Genomic DNA, 23,415 nt, shown 5'->3' with positions numbered 1-23,415 from the left:
CAGAGTTGACAGCAACTCCGCGCGCGGGGCTCCCGGTCGCCTCCCCGCCGCGCGCCCGCGCGCGCGTGCCCCCCACACAGCCCCGCGCCGGGAGCCCCGCTTCCCAGACCCGCGACGGCCGCTGCGGGCGGGACCCCGGGCCGCCTCACGCCCCGCCCCGCCCGCGCCGGCGGCCGCAGGGGAGGGCCCGAGGGACCCGGGGTCGGCGGCCGCTGCCTACCTCGGTCCGGGCCAGCGTCGCTCCCGCGCCGCCCTCGCGCCGCAGCCGGGCCCCGAGCAGCGCGCGGCGGGTGCCGGCGGCGGCTCATGCTAGGCGCCCGGGCCGCGGCACCCGCCCACCGGCCGCCGCCGCCGCCGCCGCCGCCTCCGCGCTGCGCCAGCTGCGGGCAGAGCGGCTCCCTCCGCAGCCGGCGCCGGGGAGCGCGAGCGAGCGCGGAGCGAGCACCGAGCGGGCACGGAGCGGGCGGGCGCGAGAGCGCGGGGAGCGGAGCGAGGAGGGTGCGGGGCGAGGGTGCAAGGACGCGGGACGTGGGCGAGGAGGGTGCGGGGCCGCCGCGAGGAGTGCGAGGACGCGGGGGCCGGAGCGGGGAGGGTGCGGGGCGAGGGTGCGTGGAGAGGGAGGCAGGCGCCCGCAGAGATTGGGCCACACTTTGGTTTGAGACTGGACAAAGCGAGCAACAAGCCGGAGATGGAGTGGCTGCCTTGTTTCAAAGCCCCGTGGGGACCCGCGCCCCGCCGCACCCCAGCACTGCCAGAGTGATGGTCAGCGCCCTGTGACCGCGACAGGCCTTCTGGGCAAGCCTTGGGCCCTGAGCGACTCCGCTTCATCCTCACCATAGCCCTGGAACTTTGGTTTTGCGCCCATTGGACGGATGAATCAACTGATGCCCCCGGGAATCGCGGGGTCTCAGGGCCAAAGACACCTTGAGAGGTTCCACAGCCCCCGCTGCTCACAGACTCCAAGAGCCGGGTCTTCGGGTGCCCAGTCCAGCCTCCGCCTTCTCTAAGGGGCACCCTCTTGCCCTGAGGGTCGCGAGTGACCCCTGCAGGCAGAGCGGGGTGGAGAGGTCCCGCGGCACTGCCAGAGCGGGCCGGGGACCGCGCTCACCGGTTCCCCTGTGCAGGCTTCCTGAGCGCCTACTCTGCCGCTGCGCGTTCCTGGAGCACAAATCTGACTGAGCTAGCCATGCTGAGCCCAAGGGAAGCGTTGGAAACCAAGGGAGCAGCGAGGGCCGTGGCCTTGGGCGGAGGCCAGAGAGAAGCAGAGGTGTCAGGGTGACCACGTTAGCCATCAGCCCGCTGTGGACTTGATGCAGTGGGGGCTGTGGGCCGTGGTGTGATGGCCCAACTCTTTTTTTTTTTTAATTTATTTATTTGAAAGGCAGAGTTACAGAGGCAGAGAGAGAGAGAGAGAGAGAGAGAGAGATCGTCCATCTGCTGGTTCACTCCCCGGACGGCCACAACAGCCGGAGCCAGGAGCTTCTTCCAGGTCTCCTATGCAGGTGCAGGAGCCCAAGGACTTGGGCCATCTTCCACTGCTTTCCCAAGCACATTAGCAGGAAGCTGGATTGGAAGTGGAGGAGCCGGGACTTGAACCGGCACCCATGTAGGATGCTGGCACTGCAGGCGGTGTTTTTACCCACCACGCTACAGCGCTGGCCCCATGGCCCAAGTTTTTAGAGAGAGATCCCATCTGTCAGGTCACTCCCCTGAACATCCGGGACTGGAACTGAGGGACGGAACTCAGTGGAGGTGCCCCATGTGGGTGGCAGCAAGCCTATTTCTGGAGCCATCATTGCTGTGTCTCTGTGTGCTTTAGCAAGAAGCTGGAGTGAAGAACCAGAGCCAGGAATCGAACCCAGGTACTGTGATGTGAAACATGAGCATGGACTGCTAGAATAATGCCCAGGGCCGGTGCTATGACGCAGCAGGTTAAGCCTCTGCCTGCAGTGCCAGCATCCCATATGGGCACTGGTTCGAGTCCCAGCTGCTCCACTTCCAATCCAGCTCTCTGCTAAGGCCTGGGAAAGCAGTAGAAGATGGCCCAAGTGCTTGGGCCCCTGCACCTGCATGGGAGACCTGGAAGAAGCTCCTGACTCCTGGCTTCGGATGGGCACAGCTCCAGCCGTTGCAGCCAACTGGGGAGAGGACCAGTGGATGGAAGACCTCTCTCTCTCTCTCTGTCTCTCTCTCTCTGTGTAACTATGACTTTCAAATAAATAAATAAATCTTTAAAAAATAATAATGCCTATTCCCTGGATCTTCTCACAATGTGCCTCTTTGCTTGTTTATTTATTTACAAAGGCAGAGAGACGGAGATCTACCATCTGCTTGTTCAGTCCCCAAAGCTCACAACAGCTGGGGCTGGCCCAGGCCAAAGCCAGGAGCCAAGAACTGAATCGAGCCTCGCGAGTGGGTGGCGGGGGTCCAGGCACTTGAGCCATCCCCTGCTGCCTCCCGGGGTGTGCTTGAGCAGGAAACTGGGATCAAAAGCAAGCGCATCCCAGGCAGTGTCTTAACAGCTGCCCAACTCACCGTCTCCCTGTACACAAACATCTTCCCATGGAAATTTCGAGCACATACAGTAGTCGGGCTGAAGAGGTGTTGTGTGCCCAGTGACCCAGCTTCAGCAGTTAGCACAGCTGCAGCCACACCTCCTTCCAACACGCCCTGTATTCTCTGTTAGTTCATTCTGAGGGAACTTTCGGATTTCTCTTAAGTAGAACACGCATAAAAATCATTGATTTGTGCTTGATGGATTTTCAATGAAAAGACACCCATTTGGGGAAGTTGTTAATAGCCATGTGCACCGGGGGTCTCTGTGGGGAGGTTTTTGACAGCAGACTCCTTTTCTTTCGTTGATACAGGACCATGCAGATTATCCATTCTTGTCAGACCCAGACGGAATGACCGCCAGGGAGCTGCGGAGGAGGAGGGTTTGTGCCTGCCTGTGTGAGACAGGCTCTCTCTCAGGGCTTTCTGAAGATCCTAAGCAGGTGGCTTCTCCCACCCCATGCGGTGCACATCTCTGCCTCTCACCTAGGCACAGGAATCGCGAACGTTCCTTAAGACCTTAGCTCTCAACGCGACACCTGCCCAGCACTGATGCCTCCAGCAACGAGGGAACCCCAACTCCTGCCTCTGGCTTCCATGTGAGACTGCTTGTTACCCAAATAGCTTTTGCCTTTAGAAACTCCTCCTTGGGGCCGGTGCTGTGGCGTAGCAGGTAAGGCTGTCACCGGCAACGCCAGCATCTTATATGGGTGCCAGTTCAACTCCCGGCTGCTCCTCTTCTGATCCAGCTCTCTGCGACAGCCTGGGAAAGCAGTGGAAGATGGGCCAAGTCCTTGGGCCCCTGCACCCACGTGGGAGACCTGGAAGAAGCTCCTGGCTCCTGGCTTCAGATCGGCACAGCTCCTGCAGTTTCGGCCATCTGGGGACTGAACCAGCAGATGGAAGACCTCTCTCCCTCTCTCTCTCTCTCTCTCTGCCTCTTTTCTCTGTAACTGACTTTCAAATAAATAAATAAGTGTTTAAAATAAAAAGAGCCGGCGCCATGGCTCAGTAGGCTAATCCTCCACCTTGCAGCGCCGGCACCCCAGGTTCTAGTCCCGGTCGGGGCGCCGGATTCTGTCCCGGTTGCCCCTCTTCCAGGCCAGCTCTCTGCTGTGGCCAGGGAGTGCAGTGGAGGATGGCCCAAGTGCTTGGGCCCTGCACCCCATGGGAGACCAGGAGAAGCACCTGGCTCCTGGCTCCTGCCATCGGATCAGCACGGTGCGCCGGCCGCAGTGCGCCAGCCGCGGCGGCCATTGGAGGGTGAACCAACGGCAAAGGAAGATCTTTCTCTCTCTGTCTCTCTCTCTCACTGTCCACTCTGCCTGTCAAAAAAAATAAAAATAAAAAAAATAAAATAAAACCTTAAAATAGGAAGGAAGGAAGGAAGGAAGGAAGGAAGGAAGGAAGGAAGGAAGGAAGGAAGGAAGGAAGGAAGGAAGGAAGGAAGGAAGCCCTCCCTGCCCCACTCTCCCTGAACCTGCCCATCCTCTGGCAGTACGGCCCCTGTCACTGCCAGATAAACACTATTCTTTGGAGACCCTTTCCCCGACACGTAGCCTGACAGCTCCTTCCTAGGCCACTGTAGTAAGTCATGTTTTTCCAGGATTTGTTCACTTGGTCCAGATTTCCAGGTTTACTGAGAGTGGCTCATGACACTGCCGTGTTATTCCTGGGATGTTGTAGAGTCGGTAGTGATGTCCCACTTTTCGTTCTGATATTTAGGGTCTTTGTGTGGGCTTTTCATTTGCTTGGTTTGATTCTGATTCTCCAGATATGTGCAATTGCTTTATCTTTTATTTGTACATTTATTTGATTATATAATATTATATATGTGTGTATATATATATACACATATATATCTTCAGGGAATACAGTGTGATATTTCAAGGTATTTATATGGCATGTACTGGCCAAGTCTCAATATTTAACATTTATATCTCCTTATCATTTCTTTTTTTAAAGATTTATTTACTTGAAAGACTTACACAGAGAGAGAAAGAAAGGTAGAGAAAGAGAGAGGTCTTCCATCTGCTGGTTCACTCCTCAATTGGCTGCAATGGCTGGAGCCGCACTGATCTGAAGCCAGGAGCCAGGAGCCAGGAGCTTCTTCTAGGTCTCCCTCAGGGCTGCAAGTGCCCAAGGACCTGGACCATCTTCTACAGCTTTCCCAGGCCATAGCTGAGAGCTGGATCGGAAGTGAAGCAGCCAGGACTCGAACCAGCACCCATATGAGATGCCGGCACTGCAGGTGGCAGCTTTACCCGCTGCGCCGCAGCGCTGGCCCCAAGCAGTTTTGCTAAGGCAGCCTGGTGGTGGTAAGTTCCCTCAGGTTTTGCTTGTCTTAGAAAGTTGTTGTAGCTTTGCTAGATACAGCACTCTTGGGTGGCAGGGTTTTCTCCTTGCAGACTTTATCATCTCATTCTCTCCTGGCCTGCAGGGTTTCTGCTGAGACAGCTGCTGTTAGTGTAACGGAACTTCCCTTAAATGTGACTTGGTGCTTTTCTCCTGCAGTTTCTAGAATTCTCCTTATCTTGCACCTTTGACAATCGGACTAAAATATGCTACAGTGTATATCTTTCTTGGTCGTGTCTATTTGGGGTCCTGGGGGACTCCTGTACCTGGATGGCCATATCTTTCCCAAGATTGGGGAATTTTCAGTTATTTCACTGTCTAGATTTTTGTATGCTCTCCCCCTTCTCTTTGCTTCCAAGGAGCCCCAAAATACAAGTGTTTGTTCATTTGATGTTGCCTCAAAGCTCTCAGAAGCTTTCCTCATCCTTGTATTATTACTATTAAGTATTATTATTACCACCATTACACTTATTTTTATTGTATTGAAATATCTCACAAGACCTGTCTTCCAGTTCAGACATTCTTTCCTCTGATCTCATCTGTTGCTAAGGCTTTCAAGTGAGTGTATGCTATCTGGATTATCAGGCTCATCACTTCTGAAATTTCTTTTTGGTTCTTTCTCAAGATCTCGATCTCTGTGCACAATTTCTCATCCTGTCATGAGTCGTTTTCCTAACTTTGCTCAACTGTCTGCATCGTCTTGTGTCCCACTGAGCTTCCTTCTAATTGCTCTTTTGAATTCTTCAGCAGGCATTTTGTCCAACTCCATTTCCCTGAGATTTGTTGCTTCAGAGTTATTGAGTGCCTTTTGAAACACCATGTTACCGGAGCTGGTGCTGTGGCGTAGTGGGTAAAGCCGCCGCCTGCAGTCCCCGCATCCCATATGGGCGCCGGTTCGAGTCCCAGCTACTCCACTTCCAATCCAGCTCTCTGCTGTGGCCTGGGAAAGCAGTAGAAGATGGCCCAAGTCGTTGGGCCCCTGCACCCACATGGGAGACCCGAAAGAAGCTCCTGGCTCCTGGCTTTGGATCAGCGCAGCTCCAGCTGTTGTGGCCAACTGGGGAATGAACCAACAGATGGAAGATTCTCTCTCTCTGCCTCTCCTTCTCTCTCTCTCTCTCTCTCTCTCTCTGTGTGTGTGTGTGTAACTCTGCCTTTCAAATAAATAAATAAATAAATCTAAAAAAAAAAAAAAAACACTGTGTTACCTTGTTCTTCCATACTTGTATCTCCACACCAAGATTTGTGCACCAGGGAATCAGTTGTGGCTTTCACAGTGAGTGGTTTTTTTACTGATGGTGTGTCTCAGGATGTCAGATTAAAGGCTATATTGGCTTTCATTATAGCTGGGTCTCCTTATAGCTTCTTTGGCTTTAACTGATGCCTTTGGACACAGTGTGTGCAGTGGTTGGGTCAGCGGCTCTGCTGACTCCAGGAGCTATGTAGGGGAGGCCCAGATGGGTGTGGTGCCCACAGCACTGGAGGTTTGCCAAGTGCATGGGAGCGGTGACTCTGGAAATGCATGGGGGACTTTTTCTAAGCAGTGACAACGGCAGGTGTGGTGTGTGTGCTGTCAGACTGAGTGAGGCTTGGGCCCTGTGAGTGGGTTGTCAGCGGGTATGTAGCATAGAATGAACGCCCTGAGCCCAAGGATAACCAAGGCTGTGGCTGAGGGGAGCCTGTAGTTGGGATGCTATGTATGATTCCAGTTTTCTGAAAACTCATCATATATTCTTAATGGCCCAGAATTTGTTCTATTTTGGTAATGCCCATGTGCCCTTGAAGGGAATGAACGTTCTGTATATATCAATTAGGTCAGCGTGGTGAACGAAGTCTAAATTTTCTATATTCTGGCTGAACTGGATCTCATACTGTTTTGGTCCTGCGAGGAGTATCTTCAGATCCCTCACGGGGCCTCCAATTTGAAACAACCCAAAAGCTTTCCAATAGAGAATGGATACACAAACTGCAGTATATCCATACAATGGAATACTATTCGGCAGAAAAAAGAATGAGTCACTACTAAACACAATGGCGTGAGTGATTCTCAGATGCTTAAGTGAAAGGAGCCAGACTCAGAGGGACACACAAGGCCCTTCCTACATAGAAGGGCTACAGGACGCTGCCACTGTATGACATGTGGAACATTCTAGAAGGACCCACAGTGCATGCCCCCACTTGTATGACATGTGGAACATTCTAGAAGGACCCACAATGCATGATCCCACTTGTATGACATGTAGAACATTCTAGAAGCACCCACAGTGTGTGCTCCACTTGTATGACACATAGGACATTCTAGAAGGACCCACAGTACATGCTCCCACTTTTTTTTTATTTTTGACAGGCAGAGTGGACAGTGAGAGAGAGAGAGAGACAGAGAGAAAGGTCTTCCTTTTGCCGTTGGTTCACCCTCCAATGGCCGCCACGGCTGGTGCACCGCGCTGATCCAAAGCCAGGAGCCAGGTGTTTCTCCTGGTCTCCCACGCGGGTGCAGGTCCCAAGCACTTGGGCCATCCTTCACTGCACTCCCGGGCCACAGCAGAGAGCTGGCCTGGAAGAGGGGCAACCGGGACAGAATCCAGTGCCCCGACCAGGACTAGAACCTGGTGTGCTGGCACCACAAGGCGGAGGATTAGCCTAGTGAGCCACGGCGCCGGCCACATGCTCCCACTTGTATGACATGTGGAACATTCTAGAAGGACCCACAGTGCATGCTCCCACTTGTATAACATGTAGAACATTCTAGAAGCACCCACAGTGTGTGCTCCACTTGTATGACACATAGGACATTATAGAAGGACCCACAGTGCATACCCCTACTTGTATGACATGTAGGACATTCTAGAAGGACCCACAGTGTGTGCTCCCACTTATAGTACATGTAGGACATTCTAGAAGGACCAACAGTGTTGCCCCCACTTGTATGATACATAGGACATTCTAGAAGGACCCACAGTGCATGCCCCTACTTGCATGACATGTGGAACATTCTAGAAGGATCCACAGTGCATGCTCCCACTTGTAGTACATGTAGAACATTTAGAAGGACCCACAGTGCATGCCCCCACTTGTATGAGATATAGGACATTCTAGAAGGACCCACAGTGCGTGCCCCCACTTGTAGGACACGTAGGACATTCTAGAAGCACCCACAGTGTGTGCTCCCACATAGGACGTGTTGGAAGAGGCACCTCTACTGAGGGGCTGGCAGTGGGCGACCAGCTGACCACAGCTTGGAGAGAACGTCAGGGTAATGAAAGGGTCCCTGTCCCTTGAGTGAGGTGAGGGTCACACGACTGCATGCCTCTGTCATGACTCAAAGGGACCATGTTTGGGCTCTGTCTGAATCCTTGTTCCCACAGAAATAAGTCAAAGCAGAGGCAGCATACTGTGCATACGTGAGGGCAGCGTTTATCTTTTTATTTTTATTTTTAAAAATATTTTATTTACTTATTTGAGAGGTATTTACAGTGAGAGTAAGAGACAGAGAGAAAGGTCTTCCTTCCGCTGCTTCACTCCCCAAATGGTCGAGATAGGCAGAGATGAGCCAATCCAAAGCCAGGAGCCAGGAGCTTCTTCCAGGTCTTCCATGCAGGTGCAGAGCCCCAAGGACTTGGACCATCCTCTACTGCTTTCCCAGGCCATAAGCAGAGAGCCAGATCGGAAGAGAGGCATCTAGGATTAGAACTAGCGCCCATATGGGATGCTGGCAGCGCAGATGGAGGTTTAGCCCACTGTGCCACAGTGCCGGCCAGAGGGCAGGGTTTATTTAAAAGAGCAATACTCGTCATGAGTGGGCCAGAGAGGGGAAGGAGGCGGGGGAAGGGGACCAAGCAAGAACAAGAGCAGAAGGGCCCGCCCACTTACCAGCCTCTTTTTTATGAGATAGGGGGTGGAGTCTGGGTGGAATTCAGCACCATGGCGCTGCCACATGGAGTTTAGCTTCCTCATGGCCAGCATGGCCTCTCCTCCCCCTGGTCCTGGATGACATACAGGTGCATCATGGGAAAGTGGTGTACCGGATTGACAGGTGACAGGATAGTTACAGTGCAGGACTGGCAGAAATTCCAGCTCCCTCCATCAACTATAGGCCAAGAGGAGTTGGTTTTACTGTGTTACATTTAAAAAAGATAACTCTTATGCTCCAGTACAATTAGGGCTTTTGTGAATACCTTGTCATCTGTTTCTGTCTGTGACTGTTTTGCCACATCCCTTTTAACGTGCAAAGAGGGAGGCATCAGGCTGACTCGCTGGTGCCAGAGAAGGCCCCATGGCCCCTTGCTGGAGTGTGGAGGTGGCTTCAGTGCACCCCTCCCAGGGTCCCTGTATTGGAAACATGGACCCAGTTCCATGGCCAAACGCTCCCACTGCTAGCTGAGGCCAGCTGCTCCCCCCAGGTCTCTTCTGATGGGGACACAGGTGCAGAAGAATCTTCTGGTCATGGCTGGGATCCGGTCCCCTGTGGGGGTGCTGGCGGAGGTCCCCAGATACAAGTGGGCGGCTCCATGAGTGACGCTTTGCTGGGGCCAACTTTGGGGTGCAGAGACCTCTGTAGGCTATGGGACAAAAACCCCTGTGTCTTCCATGACTGGAGCACCTGGACCTGTCTTGCCTTACATGATTTGGCCCTTTAGGATTTTTGTTTTAAGATTAGGTTAGGGGCCGGCGCCGTGGCTCACTTGGTTAATCTTCCACCTGTGGCACTGGCATCCTATATGGGCGCCGGGTTCTAGTCCCAGTTGCTCCTCTTCCAGTCCAGCTCTCTGCTGTGGCCCAGGAGGGCAGTGGAGGATGGCCCAGGTGCTTGGGCCCCTGCACCCACATGGGAGACCAGGAGGGGGCACCTGGCTCCTGGCTTCAGATCAGTACAGCGCCGGCCGTAGTGGCCATTTGGGGAGTGAACCAACAGAAGGAAGACCTTCCTCTCCCTCTCTCTCTCTCTCTCTCTCTCTCTCTCTCTCTCTCTCTTTCTCTGTCTATAACTCTACCTGTCAAATAAAAACAAGATTTGGTTAGGGGACTGGCGTTGTGGTGCAATGGGTAAAGCCGCTGCCTGTGGTTGCCAGCATCCCATACAGGCACCAGTTTGAGTCCCGGCTGCTCCACTTCCCATCCAGCTCCCTGCTAATGCACTTGGGAATGCAGCAGAAGATGATCCAAGTCCTGGGGTCCCTGCACCCATGTGGGAGAACCAGAAAAAGCCCCAGGCTCCTGACACTCCCCAAATGCCCCAGTCCTGGCTGGGCGGTCATTTGGGGAGTGAACCAACAGATGGAAGCTCTCTCTCTCACTCTCTCTCTGTCTCTGTAACTCTACCTTCAGATAAATAAAATAAATCTTTATAAAAAATGTGGTACGTGGTAAAATATATAGAATTATTGCCCATTTTGAAGTATTCTTTTTTAAAAATATACTGTGATATATTGGGAAGTGTCTAGCTGTTTTCTAGGGCGGTGATACCTATACCCGCGCCAACCGGCAGCACCTGGAGTCCCCAGGGTCCCGACCGCAGGAGGCAGACACAACCCATGATGTGTAGATCAGACGCCCTGGAATCTGGGCATGTCTCCTTACACGACAAAGGGACTCCACAGCTGCGGTTAGCTGAGGCTCTCGACGTGGGACGATACCTGGTGGGGCCAGAGTTGGAGTGCCAGAGGGAGGGGCGAGCGAGAGAGGTCTCAGATGCTGCACAGCTGGCTTTGCAGATGCAAGATTGGACCACAGCCGGGGAGAACGGAGAGGATTCTGGACCGGGAAAGGCAACTGTCAAATAAGATGACAGGGGGATAGGGGGATAAAGGGCTGTGATGAGCTGCAATAGCCAGGCTCAGAAGTCCAGAAACATCTGAGCTTCCAGGAAACTAGGGGGGAGCCGAGTCCCCCAAACGGGCCGTTTTCCATAGCCGGATAAGGAAGTCCCTCTGCCTCCAGCTGCGGACACACACACAGGTAACCCCGACAATGGGTTCATCGTTAACCAGCCTGTCACAGTCCACCGCTCTGTCCCCACGTCCCCACCCTGCAAGGAAAGTCACCTTGAAATGACCCATCGCTTTCTGTTCTGCGTCTCTGCCTTTCTCGGTTTACCTCCACCCAGAAAACCAGCCTCTTCTGCTCTGCTCATTGAAACATGGAATAAAATGTTGTCACAAAATAAAGCCCACGAGAGCCTTAGACTGAGTTTGTCCTCATTTTGTCCTGACAGGGCAGACTCTCCCCTGCATCCTCTCCAAGGGGCAGCCCTGCTGACGCCCCGACTCCATCCCCGTGAGCCTGACTTTGAACTTCTGACTTCCGGAACCGTGAGATCGTAAACGTTCCTTGTTCTGTACCACAAAAGGTGCAACAAACTCTCCCAAGTGTTGACCTTGCAAGGCTTGCCGGACTGCTGTTTGCCTTGTGTTGTCTCACTGTGGGTTTAACTTCCATTTTCCTGATAATGAATGGTGCTAAATATCTTTTCAGGTGTCTGTTAGCCATTTGGGTTTACCTGTTAGTTAAGTGCTTGTTCAAGGATTTTACTCAGTTTCCATTTTTCCTATTTTTTTCACATATTTACATGAATTGTGTATCCATCAACACTATCTACTCTATTTTTTTAAAGATTTACTTATTTATTTAAAAGACGAGAGAGAGAAAGAAAAAGAGCTTCCAATCACTGGTTCACTCCCCAAATCACACCAACGGTCAAAGTTGGGAACTGGGAGCTTCAACCAGGTCTCTCACGTGGGTTTCAGGGGCCCAAGTACTAAGGCCATCTATGGCTGCTTTCCCAGGTGCATTAGCAGGGAGCTGGGCGGGAAGCAGAGCAGTGGGAGTTTAACCGGTGCTCTGATGTGGGACGTGCGTATCACAGACAGTGGCTTAACCCACTGCGCCACAATGCTGGCCCCACCCCATCAATTCTAGAACATTCCATCACCCTGAAGGGAAACCCTGAATCATTTCTATAAATCGGCAGCCATCAGCTAGTGTTAATACACTTTCTGTTTTTGGAGATTTGCCTATTCTAGACATTTCCTGCAAGTAGGATGAGATACTATGTGACCTCTGTGTCTGGATTTTCTTCCCCTCGAACTTTTTTTTAAAGATTTATTTATTTGAAAGTCAGAGTTACACAGAGAGAGGAGAGGCAGAAAGAGAGGTAGGTCTTCCATCTGCTGGTTCACTCCCCAGTTGGCCACAACGGCTGGAGCTGTGCCAATCCAAAGCCAGGAGCCAGGAGCTTCTTCTGGGTCCCCTATGCGGGTGCAGGGACCCAAGACTTGGCCATCTTCCACTGCTTTCCCAGGCCACGGCAAAGAGCTGGATCAGAAGTAGAATCCCCTTGCACTTTTTAACTGGCAGATTTTAAACTGTATACATTTATTATGTACAACATATTGTTTTGAAGTATATATACATTGTAGAATGGCTTAATCAGGCTAATTAACATATATGTTGGGGCCATCACTGTGGCATAGTGGGTAAAGCCACCGCCTGCAGTGCCAGCATCCCATATGGGCGCTGGTTTGAGTCCTGGCTGCTCCACTTCTGATCCAGCTCTCTGTTATGGCCTGGGAAAGCAGTAAAAGATGGCCTAAGTCCTTGGGCCCCTGCACCCACGTGGGAGACCCAGAAGAAGCTCCTGGCTCCTGGCTTTGGTTTGGCCCAGCTCCGAACATTGTGAAAATTTGGGGAGTGAACCAGCGGACAGAAGACTCTCTCTCTCTCTCTCTCTCTCTCTCTCTCTCTCTCTCTCTCTTTCTCCCTCTCTCTCTCTCCTTTTTTCTGTGTATAACTCTGCCTCTCAAAATAAAAATAAATCTTTTTTAAAAATATTTTGATTACCACTTAATAATTGTATGTTTTTATGGGGGACAGTGTGATGTTTCAATAGATGTATACAAGGGGCCAGCATTGTGGTCACTGCCACAGGAGGAAAGCAAGCAGAGGTCGATGAACACGCACGTCTCATGTGTGCACGGGAGAAGCTGATGAACACACATGTCTCATGTAAGCATGGGAGAAGCTGATGAACACACATGTCTCATGTAAGCATGGGAGAAGCTGATGAACACACATGTCTCATGTAAGCATGGGAGAAGCTGATGAACACACATGTCTCATGTAAGCATGGGAGAAGCTGACGAATACACGTCTCATGTGTGCACGGGAGAAGCTGATGAACACACATGTTTCATGTAAGCATGGGAGAAGCTGACGAATACACGTCTCATGTGTGCACGGGAGAAGCTGATGAACATGTATGTCTCATGTGTACATGGGAGAAGCTGAGGAACGCACATGTCTTATGTATGTATAGGAGAAGTTGAGGAACACACATGTTTCATGTGTGCACAGAAGTTGATGAACACGCATGTCTCATGTATGCACAGGAGAAGCTGATGAATATGCATGACTTGTATGTGCACAGGAGAAACTGGTGAACACACGTCTCATGTGTACACAGAAACTGATGAACACACATGGCTCATGCATGCACAGGAGAAGCTGTGAACACACGTGTCTCATGTGTACACAGAAACTGATGAACACACTTGACTCATGCATGCACAGGAGAAGCTGTGAACATACGTGTCTCATGTGTGCACAGAAACTGATGAATACACATGGCTCATGCATGCACAGAAGCTGTGAACACACGTGTCTCATGTATCCACAGGAGAACTTCATGGGTAGATTTGTGCTTCAGAACCAAGGAGGAAAGGCTCTGGGGAGGCCGATTCTGGACAAGTGACCAGGAAAGCACAGTCACGGGGAGGGTCTCCTCCCTGGTGCAGAGAGGGAGACGCCCTTACAGGTGGAGGTGTCCTTTGTAGATGTGAGTTTCCCCAGTGAGATGATGACAAACTCCAGGCTTTTAAATTAAATTGTATTTATTTTAGAGGCAGAAAGACAGAAAGAGAGAGATGTGACGTCCACTGGCTCCCTTTCCAAATTCCTACAACGCCCAGGCTGGGCCAGGACAGAAGCTGGGAGGCGGGAACCCAGTCGGGGTCTCTCATGGGGGTGGCAGGAACCTGATGACTTGAGCCATCACGGCTGCCTCCTAGGGCAGCAGGAAGCTGCAGTCAATATGCAGAGCCAGAATCGAACCCAGCCATCCCTTAGGGAATGCACGGGGTCCCAAGCACCAGACCTGACGCCTGTGTCTTTCTCCCTCCAAGGTCTCAGCACGATTGTAGAGCTTGTTACACACCATGAGCAAATTATACTCCCTTGTTAGAGCTACTCCTGTTTCTCAAAATAATCAGCTTAAAATAGCCCTGATGCCAGGCGTATTTTGGGGTGGCATATTTTGGTCTCCTGCAGGCATATTCTGGGATGGCAAGTCCTGCCATACTCTGCCCCGTCTCCGCTCTCTCCTCAATGCCCTCCACTCCAACATCTAACTTTTCTCCCAGAAGGGGACCTGGTGACACCCCAGGATCTCACACCGTTCAGAGCCGGGCTTCTGTACAGAAGTCATTGTTTCCGACCCCCACTGCCTCCCACCGGCCGGCACCCCCAGACACTGGTCCAGCCGGTTCCTCTCTCCGCCAGCACGCGCCTCCCAACGCCCAGGGTGAGGCGTCTCTGCCTTCCGCGCGAGGTGACAGTCACCTTCCATCATCACATTTCTTAGGCTCGATAGAAAGTCCCATTAATGTCAACAATCTGGAACACGGTACAGCCCAAGGAATTTCAATAGCTCCCGTCCGTAGTCAGCCGCCTCTGCGGAGGGCGTTCAAGGTCGCTCTCCACCGCTTGGAGGACGCGGACAGCCAGGCTCGGGGCTTCTGGTCCAGCAGGAAGGGGTCCCGCAAGCCTCCACTCTGTTCGTGCAGCAAGGGAAAGACAGAGCAAACCGGACACCCACCGTTCTTCTTAGACCTGTGGGAGAAACGGGGCCACCGGGCAGACCGCCGCTCCCAGAGAGGTGGGAGGCTTCAATGCCGGAGCAGAAGCCCCCGCGAGAACCGGGCTGGGGCAGGGAACCCCCACACTGTGTGGCGGAGGCCGAGACTCAGGGACTCCGCGGGGCCGCTCCCAGGAGCGCCCGCACCTTCGAGAGTTGAACCCCCAGGAATTCTGCCAGCCCCCCCCAACAGTGACCGCCCGAGGAGAGTCCTCTGGCGGGTGTGTGGGGCGGGAGGCATCATTATTTTCATCAGACCAGAGCGTTTTGTCTGTCGTTGGGAGAGAGTGCTTTGCGGGAGCTCAACTCCTTGGGGTTTGACCAAAGGGAAGTCCCCAGCCCAGCCCCCTCCCGCCAGGGGTCCCACCTGCAGGTGACAAGTCCAGGGAGACAGGCTCCCGCAAGAAGCAGAACCAAACCACTAACTAATGTCTTTCTGGATTTCAACCAATAATTACAAGGCACACTAAAAGACAAAAGGCACAGTTTGAAGCGATAGAACAAGAGAACCAGACTCGGCTATGAAACCGATGCTGGAATGATCTGACCAGGAATTTAAAACAGCTATGATTCAGAAGGAGCGACAAGCAAAAACGGAAAGCCACTGTTGCCAGTTAGCTGCCTTACAAGAAATTCCTAAAGGGGGGCCGGTGTTGTGGCACAGAGGGTTAAACCACCCCTTGCAATCCCAACATCCCACATCAGAGTGCTGGTTTGAGTCCTGACTACCCTGCTTCCAATCCGGCTCCCTGCTAATGCACCTGGGAAGGCAGCAAGAGATGGCCTAAGTACTTGGAGTCCCTGTCACCCACCTGGGAGACCCGGATGCAGTCCTAGGCTCTTGGCCCCAGCCATTGCGGTTATCTGGGGTGTGAACCAGTGGATGGAAGATTCTATCTATCTATCTATCTATCTATCCATCCATCCATCTACCATCTATCTATCTCTGTAACTCTACCTCTCAAATAAATCCATAAATGTTATAATAAGAGAGAGAGATAACTAGGAACATTACAGATTGGGATCCTGCCACCTGAGATCAAGCTCCTGGATCAAGCACCTTTGAGACCTGGATCAAGATCCTGGCTCCTGTCTTTGGCTTGGTCCAGACCCAGCATTTGGGGAGTAAACCAGCAGATGGGAGATTTCTCTATGTCTTCAATCTATCTATCTCAAATAAATTAAATACAAGCCTTTTTAAAAAAATTTATTTATTTATTTGAAAGTCAGAACGACAGAGAGAGAGAGACAAATCCTCCATCCGCTGGTTCACTCCTCAGATGGTCACAATGGCAAGGGCTGAACCAGGCTGAAACCAGAGTCCAGGAGCTTCTTCCAGGTCTCCTGCCTGGGGACAGAGGTCCAAGCACTTGGGCCATCTTCGCTGCCCTTCCCAGGCCATTAGTAAGGAGCTGGATCAGAAGTGGAGGCCAGCGCCGTGGCTCACTAGGCTAATCCTCCGCCTAGCGGCGCCGGCACACCGGGTTCTAGTCCCGGTCGGGGCGCCGGATTCTGTCCCGGTTGCCCCTCTTCCAGGCCAGCTCTCTGCTGTGGCCAGGGAGTGCAGTGGAGGATGGCCCAAGTGCTTGGGCCCTGCACCCCATGGGAGACCAGGAGAAGCACCTGGCTCCTGGCTCCTGCCATCGGATCAGCGCAGTGCGCCGGCCGCAGCGGCCACTGGAGGGTGAACCAACGGCAAAGGAAGACCTTTCTCTCTCTCTCTCTCTCTCTCACTGTCCACTCTGCCTGTCAAAAAAAAAAAGGAGAAGAAGAAGTGGAGCAACCAAGACTCAAACCAGTGCCCATATGGGATGCTGGTGTCACAGGTGGTGGTCTTAACCCACTGTGACACAACGCTGGCCCCTACAACAAGTTTTTTTAGAGGGACATTACATAGTGATAAAGGCATCAAGACTCCAAGAATGCAGCAATCCTTAATGTGCATGCATCTAACAACAGAGCGTCAAAATACATGAGGCAAAAACTGACAGACCTGCAAGGTGAAATGGAATACATAGTACTACAGTGGACACTGCATGTGGTAGCAGGAGACTTCAACTCCTACCAAAAAATGGACAGCTCCAGGGGCAGACACAGTGGTTAGGATGCTGCTCAGGACAATGTCAGCCTCTCTGAAAGGCCTGCATCAAGTCCTGCCTCCATTTCCAACTCCAGCTTTCTGTTCATACAGGCTCTGAGAAGCAGCAGGTGATGACCCAAGTTCTTGAGTGCCTGTCCTGGGTGTTGCAGGTATTTGGGGAGTGAACCAACTAATGGTAGATCTCTCTCCCTCTCTCTCTCTATGTGTCTTTCTGCCTTTCAAAATAATAAAAATAAATAAACTTTTTTTGAAAAAAAGGAACAGACCCACTAGGCAGAAAATCACTAAAGATACAGTTGAACTCAGCAGTACCATCAACCTGCTGGATATAATTGACAACCATGCAGCCCTCTCAAGTTGGAGTGGAACACTCACCAAGGCAGAACACATTGGATAAGTCTGAAAGAACAGAAATCATACAGTGTTTTCTCTAGGACCACAGTGAAATCAGTAACAGGGAGAAAGCTGGAAAATCCCAAAGTATTTGGAGATTAGACAACCTCTAAATGTATGCGTCAAAGAAGAAATCACAGAGAAACTAAAAGTATGTATTAACTAGGTGGGAAGTGAAATATAACATCAAAATTCGTGGAGTACAGTGAGAGCAGTGCTTATAGGGAAATTGTTTATTTGAGAGGCAGAAAGAAAGAAAGAGAAACAGACAGACAAACAGGCAGAGAGTTCCTATCTACTGGTTGACTCCTGCACACGCCTGCAGCAGCTGAGACTGGGCCAATCCAAAGCCAGGAGCCAGGAACTCAATCCGGATTTCCCACATGGGTAGCAGGGATCCAACGACTTGAACCATCACCTGCTGCCTCCCAGAGTCTGCATTAATAAGAAGCTGGAATCAAGAGCCGGAGCCAGGAAACAAGTCCAAGCACTCCAATATGGGATGCTGGTGAGGGCTTTTGTTTGTTTTTTATAAAGATTTATTTATTTGAAAGATGAGAGAGAGAGAGAGAGAGAGAGAGAGAGAGAGAGAGAGAGATCCTTCATCCACTGGTTCAATCCCTAAATGACCGCAATGGCCAGGAACCCAGAAATCCACCAGGTCTCCCACACGGGTGAGGGACTCAAGTAGTTGGGCCTTATTGGGCCATATTCTGCTACTTTTCCAAGTGCAATAGCAGGCAACTGGGTCAGAAGCAGAGCAGCCAGGACTTGAACCCGTGCTCCGATAGGCTGCCAACATTGTAGATCACAGCTTCGCTCTATGTACCACAATGCCAGACCCAGGACATGGGTATTTTAACCACTAAGCTGTCAGCCAATGTAAATTTATAACATTGAATGCATGCATTAGAAAATAAGAAAGACTGGGGCCATTGCTGTGGTGTAGTGGGTAAAGCATCTGCCTGCAGAGCCAACATCTCATATGGGCACCGGTTTGAGTCCCGGCTGCTCCACTTCTAATCCAGCTCTCTGCTGTGGCCTGGGAAAGCAGTAGAAGATGGCCCGAGTCCTTAGGCCCCTGCACCCACGTGAGAGACCTGAAAGAAGTTCCTGGCCCTTGGCTTTGGATCAGCTCAGCTCTGGATGTTGTAGCCATTTGGGGAGTGACCCAGCAGATGAAAAACCTCTCCCTCTGTCTCTACCTCTCTCTGTAACTCTGTCTTTCAAATAAATAAAATAAATCTTTTTTAAAAGTAAATGTGACTAAAGAACTCATAAAAAAATCAAATTATATATCAATGAAATTGAAAGCAGGAAATCAGTAGAGCAACAAAATCAAAAGCTAATTATTTGACAAGATTAAGGAAGTTAGTAAGCCTGTAGCCAGGAAGAAGGCAAAAAAGACTAAATTACTAATAATATTTTAATTATATGTAATTATAATATATAATATATTTAATTATATAATTATATAATATAATTATATGATAAATACAATAATAAAATTATATAACAAATATGTTTGTATATAATTTGAATATATTATATTTTAATTATATATGATAATTACTAATGTCAGAAATGAGAGGGGCATAATTACCTACCCCAAGCTAGGGCCATTGTCCAGGTCCGCTCAGATGTGCACAAACAAGGCAAGCATGGCTGAGCCTGGGGTATCCTTGTGGGAGAGGTGCAGGGGCCTCTGAGGTCCATCCCCATCCTGAGCCAGGACGCTCCACGTAACAGTTGGAAGGACACTGGCCAGGAAGGGATGGGGAACCAGCCTTACCTGTACCCAATGCTGAAGTTCGATTTTTCTTCTTGCAGATGTCCAGTTCCTCTCATTTCACAGAGCAGGGACTGTTTTTATCACACAGAAGCAGGAAGGGCACACAGGGATGGCCAGGCCCCTGGAGAGCTTCTGCCTGTGACAAGGAATCACACCCTGCAGCTGCCCCATAAGGAGCCAGCCCAAACAGGGCCTCTGCACCCACGTCCAAGGCTGAGCACAGCTAGGCGGTGGCAGGTGTCAGCTGTCCTAAGGCTCAGACCCTGCAACTCTGCAGTCCACTCAGCCTGGGGTGTTCTTGGCAGCAGGCCACAGGAAGGTGTTCTGTTCGTCAGCACCAAGGACAGTGCCCACTGCCATGCTTCGTGCAATTCCTGGACGTTGGGCATCAGGATAGAAAGACCTTCTTGCTGGCACCAAAAGGGGTCAGGCTGAGGGTAGGGCTATAACCAGGTGTCCTATGTGTGCCATCCACCCACCCTGGTCAGCACAATCAAGGATATCTCATTGCACTTTAGGGGCCAGGAGGCAAAGATTTGGAGTGAGTGGATGGCACGGGGGTAACGGTGGGACTGACAGTTTCCACAGAGAGAGATGTGGTATGTCCTCCAAAATGGTGAGATCTTTTTGACAACACAGAGTGGCCTTGTGGCTCAGAACATGCCTCCTTCCCTGGTGTGCTGTCAGGATGGAAGTACTTTACTGGCCCCTTCTGTGTAGATGAGTGCAGAAAGAGCTGGTGCAAGAGAGAGAAGGTCCCACTGGGACAGGGCTGCCCCACGCTCTTGACAGAGGTCCCAGCCCCACTGCTGCAGGGATCCACGTGACTGTAAGTACTCTGCTTCCAGCCCATCACTATCCTCTACTCACCCTTCCTTTACTCCACTTAGATCCACCAACCCCTATATGTGCAACCCTCTTCTGAGTGTCACAGCAAACTTGGATAGATAATATTGAGGATTGTTGGGCAACTACTACTGTGGTTAAGTGATACTGTGGGGTGGGTACTACTGTTAAGTGGGTACTATTGTTGGGTAGGTACTAGTGTGGGGTAGATACTACTGTTGGAAAGGTACTACTGGTGGGTAGGCACTACTGTTGGGTAGGCACTACTGTTAGGTAGGTACTAGTGGTGGGTAGGTACTAGTGGTGGGTAGGCACCTACAGTAGGTACTAGTGGTGGGTAGGCACCTACAGTAGGTACTACTATTGGATAGGCCCTTCTGTTGGTAAATACTATTTTTGGAAAGGTACTACTGTTGAGTAGGCACTACTGTTGGGTAGGTACTAGTGGTGGGTAGGCACCTACAGTAGGTACTACTATTGGATAGGCCCTTCTGTTGGTAAATACTATTTTTGGAAAGGTACTACTGTTGGGTAGGCACTACTGTTGGGTAGGTACTACTGTTAGGTAGGTACTAGTGTTGGGTAGGCACTACTGTTGAGTAGGCACTACTGTTGGGTAGGCACTACTGTTGGGTAGGCACTACTGTTAGGTAGGTACTACTGTTGGGTAGGTACTAGTGGTGGGTAGGCACCTACAGTAGGTACTACTATTGGATAGACCCTTCTGTTAGGTAAATACTATTTTTGGAAGGTGCTACTGTTGGGTGGTTGCTACTATTGAATAGGTACTACTTTAGGTGGACATTACTGTCGGGTAGGTACTATTGTTGGATAAGTACTTCAGGACAGATGCTACTGTTGAGATACTATTTACTATTGTTGCGTAAGAACTACTATTGGGTAGGTTTTAGTATTGGGTAAGTGCCATTCTTGGTTGGATACTGCTATTGCATGGGTGCTGCTGTGTATGTACTGCTGTGGGTAGGTGTAGCTGTTGGGTGAGTACTACTGTCAGGTAGGTGCTACTGTTGGCTAGGTGCTATTGCTGGGTATGTACTATTATTGGGTAATTACTACTAAGTGCTGTTGTTGGGCACATACATTGTTGAATAGGTACTACTGTTGGGTAGGTTAGCACCTAGTGCTAGTGTTGGGCAGATACTCTTATTGGGTACATACTGTTGTTGGGTAAGTACTGCTGTTGTATAGGTACTAGTGGTGAGCAGGTGCTACTGTTGTTCCCATTCTGCAAATAGGAAACTGAGATTCTGAGCATCCAAGTCACAGCCAGTCATGGTGGAGCTGGGGCTCCAACCCACATCCTTCTCCCATTAGCATCTGTGTGCTGTGCTGTGCAGCTCCAAAGGCAGGGAGTTCCTGGGACAGAGATTCTGGCATAAGGATGACACCAGAGCTGACCCTTAGCCTGCTTTCTCTAGGTGGCCAGAAGCCTTATAGATTTGGACGTCAGACCATGTGTGGTACTGGAATTACAAGGTTTCTGCACCCTGAAGCCTTCTCTTGGCTTTCTGGAGGGTCTCCTGCTGCATCTACACACTGGGGTGGGGATGGGGGAGCATAGAAGTAAGCGATTGTCCCCCCCTACACGTCACTGCTGTCATGGCTCGGTCGACACACATGGACTTTTGGGAGGCAAGTCACATCCAAACCACAGCAGTGCCTGGGAAGTCCTTGAAAAGGTGGAGACACAGAGCTTCAAGGTCAGCCTGCACAGGGCCCTTTCTCTCTCCCTCTGCCTTTCTCCCTTCTCCACAAGTACAGGGCACAGGGCACAGGGCACCCCGTCTACTCGCTAAGCCAGGGGAAAGAAAGTTGAACACTCTGGACTTTCTGGGGGTCAGCGTGTTTGTCGAAATCCAACTCCTGCCCCTCCTCACAGATTAAATGACTCACTTCCAGTTGGGATGAAAAGCTCTTACGTGGGTGCTGCTGTTAACAATGTTTGCTTTTCATCCAAACAGATCATAGCCGGTTAGAAAAGTCTCTCCTTCCTTGTGATCTGCCTGCTGGGGAAATGTCAGCTTCCGGAAGCCGGCAAAGGGCTCTGGCAGGAGTGGGGGGGTGGGGTGGGGGTGGCACAGATGTAAGCAGAGTGGGTGAGGGTCATGAATGGTGAAACAGGGGGGTTTTCAAAAGGCCGGGTCTCGCTCACATTGCTGTGTGCCCAGGTACACAGCATCAGGAGGCTCTTGGTGCAGGCGCACTGACGAATCAGTGAGTGAGTGAGTGAGTGAATGAGTGAATGAATGAATGGTGGAAGCAAGAGCAGAAGGGGGAAGTGCAAGGAGACACCACGGCTGCACAGACCCCAGAGCCTTCCCGTCTCCTGGGAAGCTGCAGCCCCTTGCCAGCAGGGAGACATGGAGCTGGGAGGGGCTGGGACTGCTCCACTCAGGGCAAAGGCCAGACCTGGCCCCCGCCGCAGGTGCACCCTGAGCCAGCATGCGTGGTCCACAGGCAAGTCCCCAGCCATCCCCCAGGAGCGGCGCCTCAGCTGGTCATGGCGAGGGTGGCCCCTAGACTCCTGCCCGGGGGTGGGGTCCAGAGAAGGAGCATCCTGCCCCATCGCAGGCAGAAGGTGGCTGGGCCACTCCCCTCGGCCAGGGGCAGTGGACTGGGAGACCCTCCCCTCCCAGCTCTGAGGTTGAAGCTCCAGAGGGGACCTGAGGGGCGGCTGGTGCTCACTGAGCTCCCTGGTCTTCCCCCAGCTGCAGCTGGTGTGACAATGCCAAGAAACCAACAGCAAAGAGGGAGTCAGACAGATGGGGGAGGGGGCTTGACTCCCAGAGAAAGATCTGGAAGGCACCGGGTGGAAGGACAGGCACAGGCAGCCGTGGAAGAGGAAAGGTGGCCCAGCTCTGACCAGGTTGGCAGACCTCTGGGGTCTGCAAGGCCTTTGTCTGCTACCCATGTGCACATACATGGGTGTGCAGGCACAGGGCAGGAGCATGCACACTCACATGCACCCGGGCATGGCCGTGTGAGCCAAGGCGTGTTGCACTCGGGAAATCTTGCAGGCATGGAACCCACAGTGGGAAAGCCGGTGACATTTCTGCTTCTGAGTCCCACGCGGAGGGGCCAGGGGTACCGAGGGCTGAGGGTTTGGGACCCCAGGGTGGCAGGTGGGAGCGGAGCCCTCCATCCTCCTCCCTCACTTGCTCCAGGCAAGCAGCAGGGACTTGGGTCTCAGAGGCCAGAGGGAGAAGTCCTGGGCAGCTCCGGTGACTGCAAGGCTGGCCCCTGCGGCCATGTCTTTCCCTGTGCAGGAACAGAGAGCGCATCATGCCGGGTGGACAGGAAATGGCCACAGCAAGGTGACCCTCCCACACACACACTGCCCCGTGAGCCTCTGTGACTGAACACGCAATGGGAAAAACAGCCACCACGAAAGCAGACCCCAGCGCAGCCCGTGGGAACCGACATTCAAGAAATCACAGCTAATTGAGC

The 23,415-nt window shown here is 51.8% G+C and overlaps 1 protein-coding gene and 1 long non-coding RNA gene across 2 annotated transcripts in view; both read right to left on the bottom strand.

The window, feature by feature from the left end:
- RASGEF1A (RasGEF domain family member 1A) overlaps nt 1-353 on the bottom strand; it is a 57,535-nt gene extending 57,182 nt beyond the window's left edge. Inside the window, exon 1 of the mRNA XM_070058383.1 lies at nt 221-353. The gene's annotated coding sequence lies outside the window, so the exon portion shown is untranslated. The remainder of the gene's footprint in view (nt 1-220) is intronic.
- A 13,422-nt stretch (nt 354-13,775) lies between these two features.
- LOC138845424 (uncharacterized) lies at nt 13,776-19,388 on the bottom strand. The gene is made up of 2 exons (XR_011382632.1): nt 19,102-19,388; nt 13,776-14,790 (listed from the first exon to the last, which is right to left on the bottom strand). It is a non-coding gene; the product is annotated as an uncharacterized lncRNA (long non-coding RNA).
- Between the last annotated feature and the right edge of the window lie 4,027 nt (nt 19,389-23,415).

Source organism: Oryctolagus cuniculus, chromosome 15 (genome assembly GCF_964237555.1).
Source record: "Oryctolagus cuniculus chromosome 15, mOryCun1.1, whole genome shotgun sequence".
In the NCBI taxonomy this organism is placed as follows: domain Eukaryota; kingdom Metazoa; phylum Chordata; class Mammalia; order Lagomorpha; family Leporidae; genus Oryctolagus; species Oryctolagus cuniculus.
The sequence above is the reverse complement of the archived record's forward strand: the minus strand, read 5'-3'. Positions and strand labels throughout refer to the sequence as shown.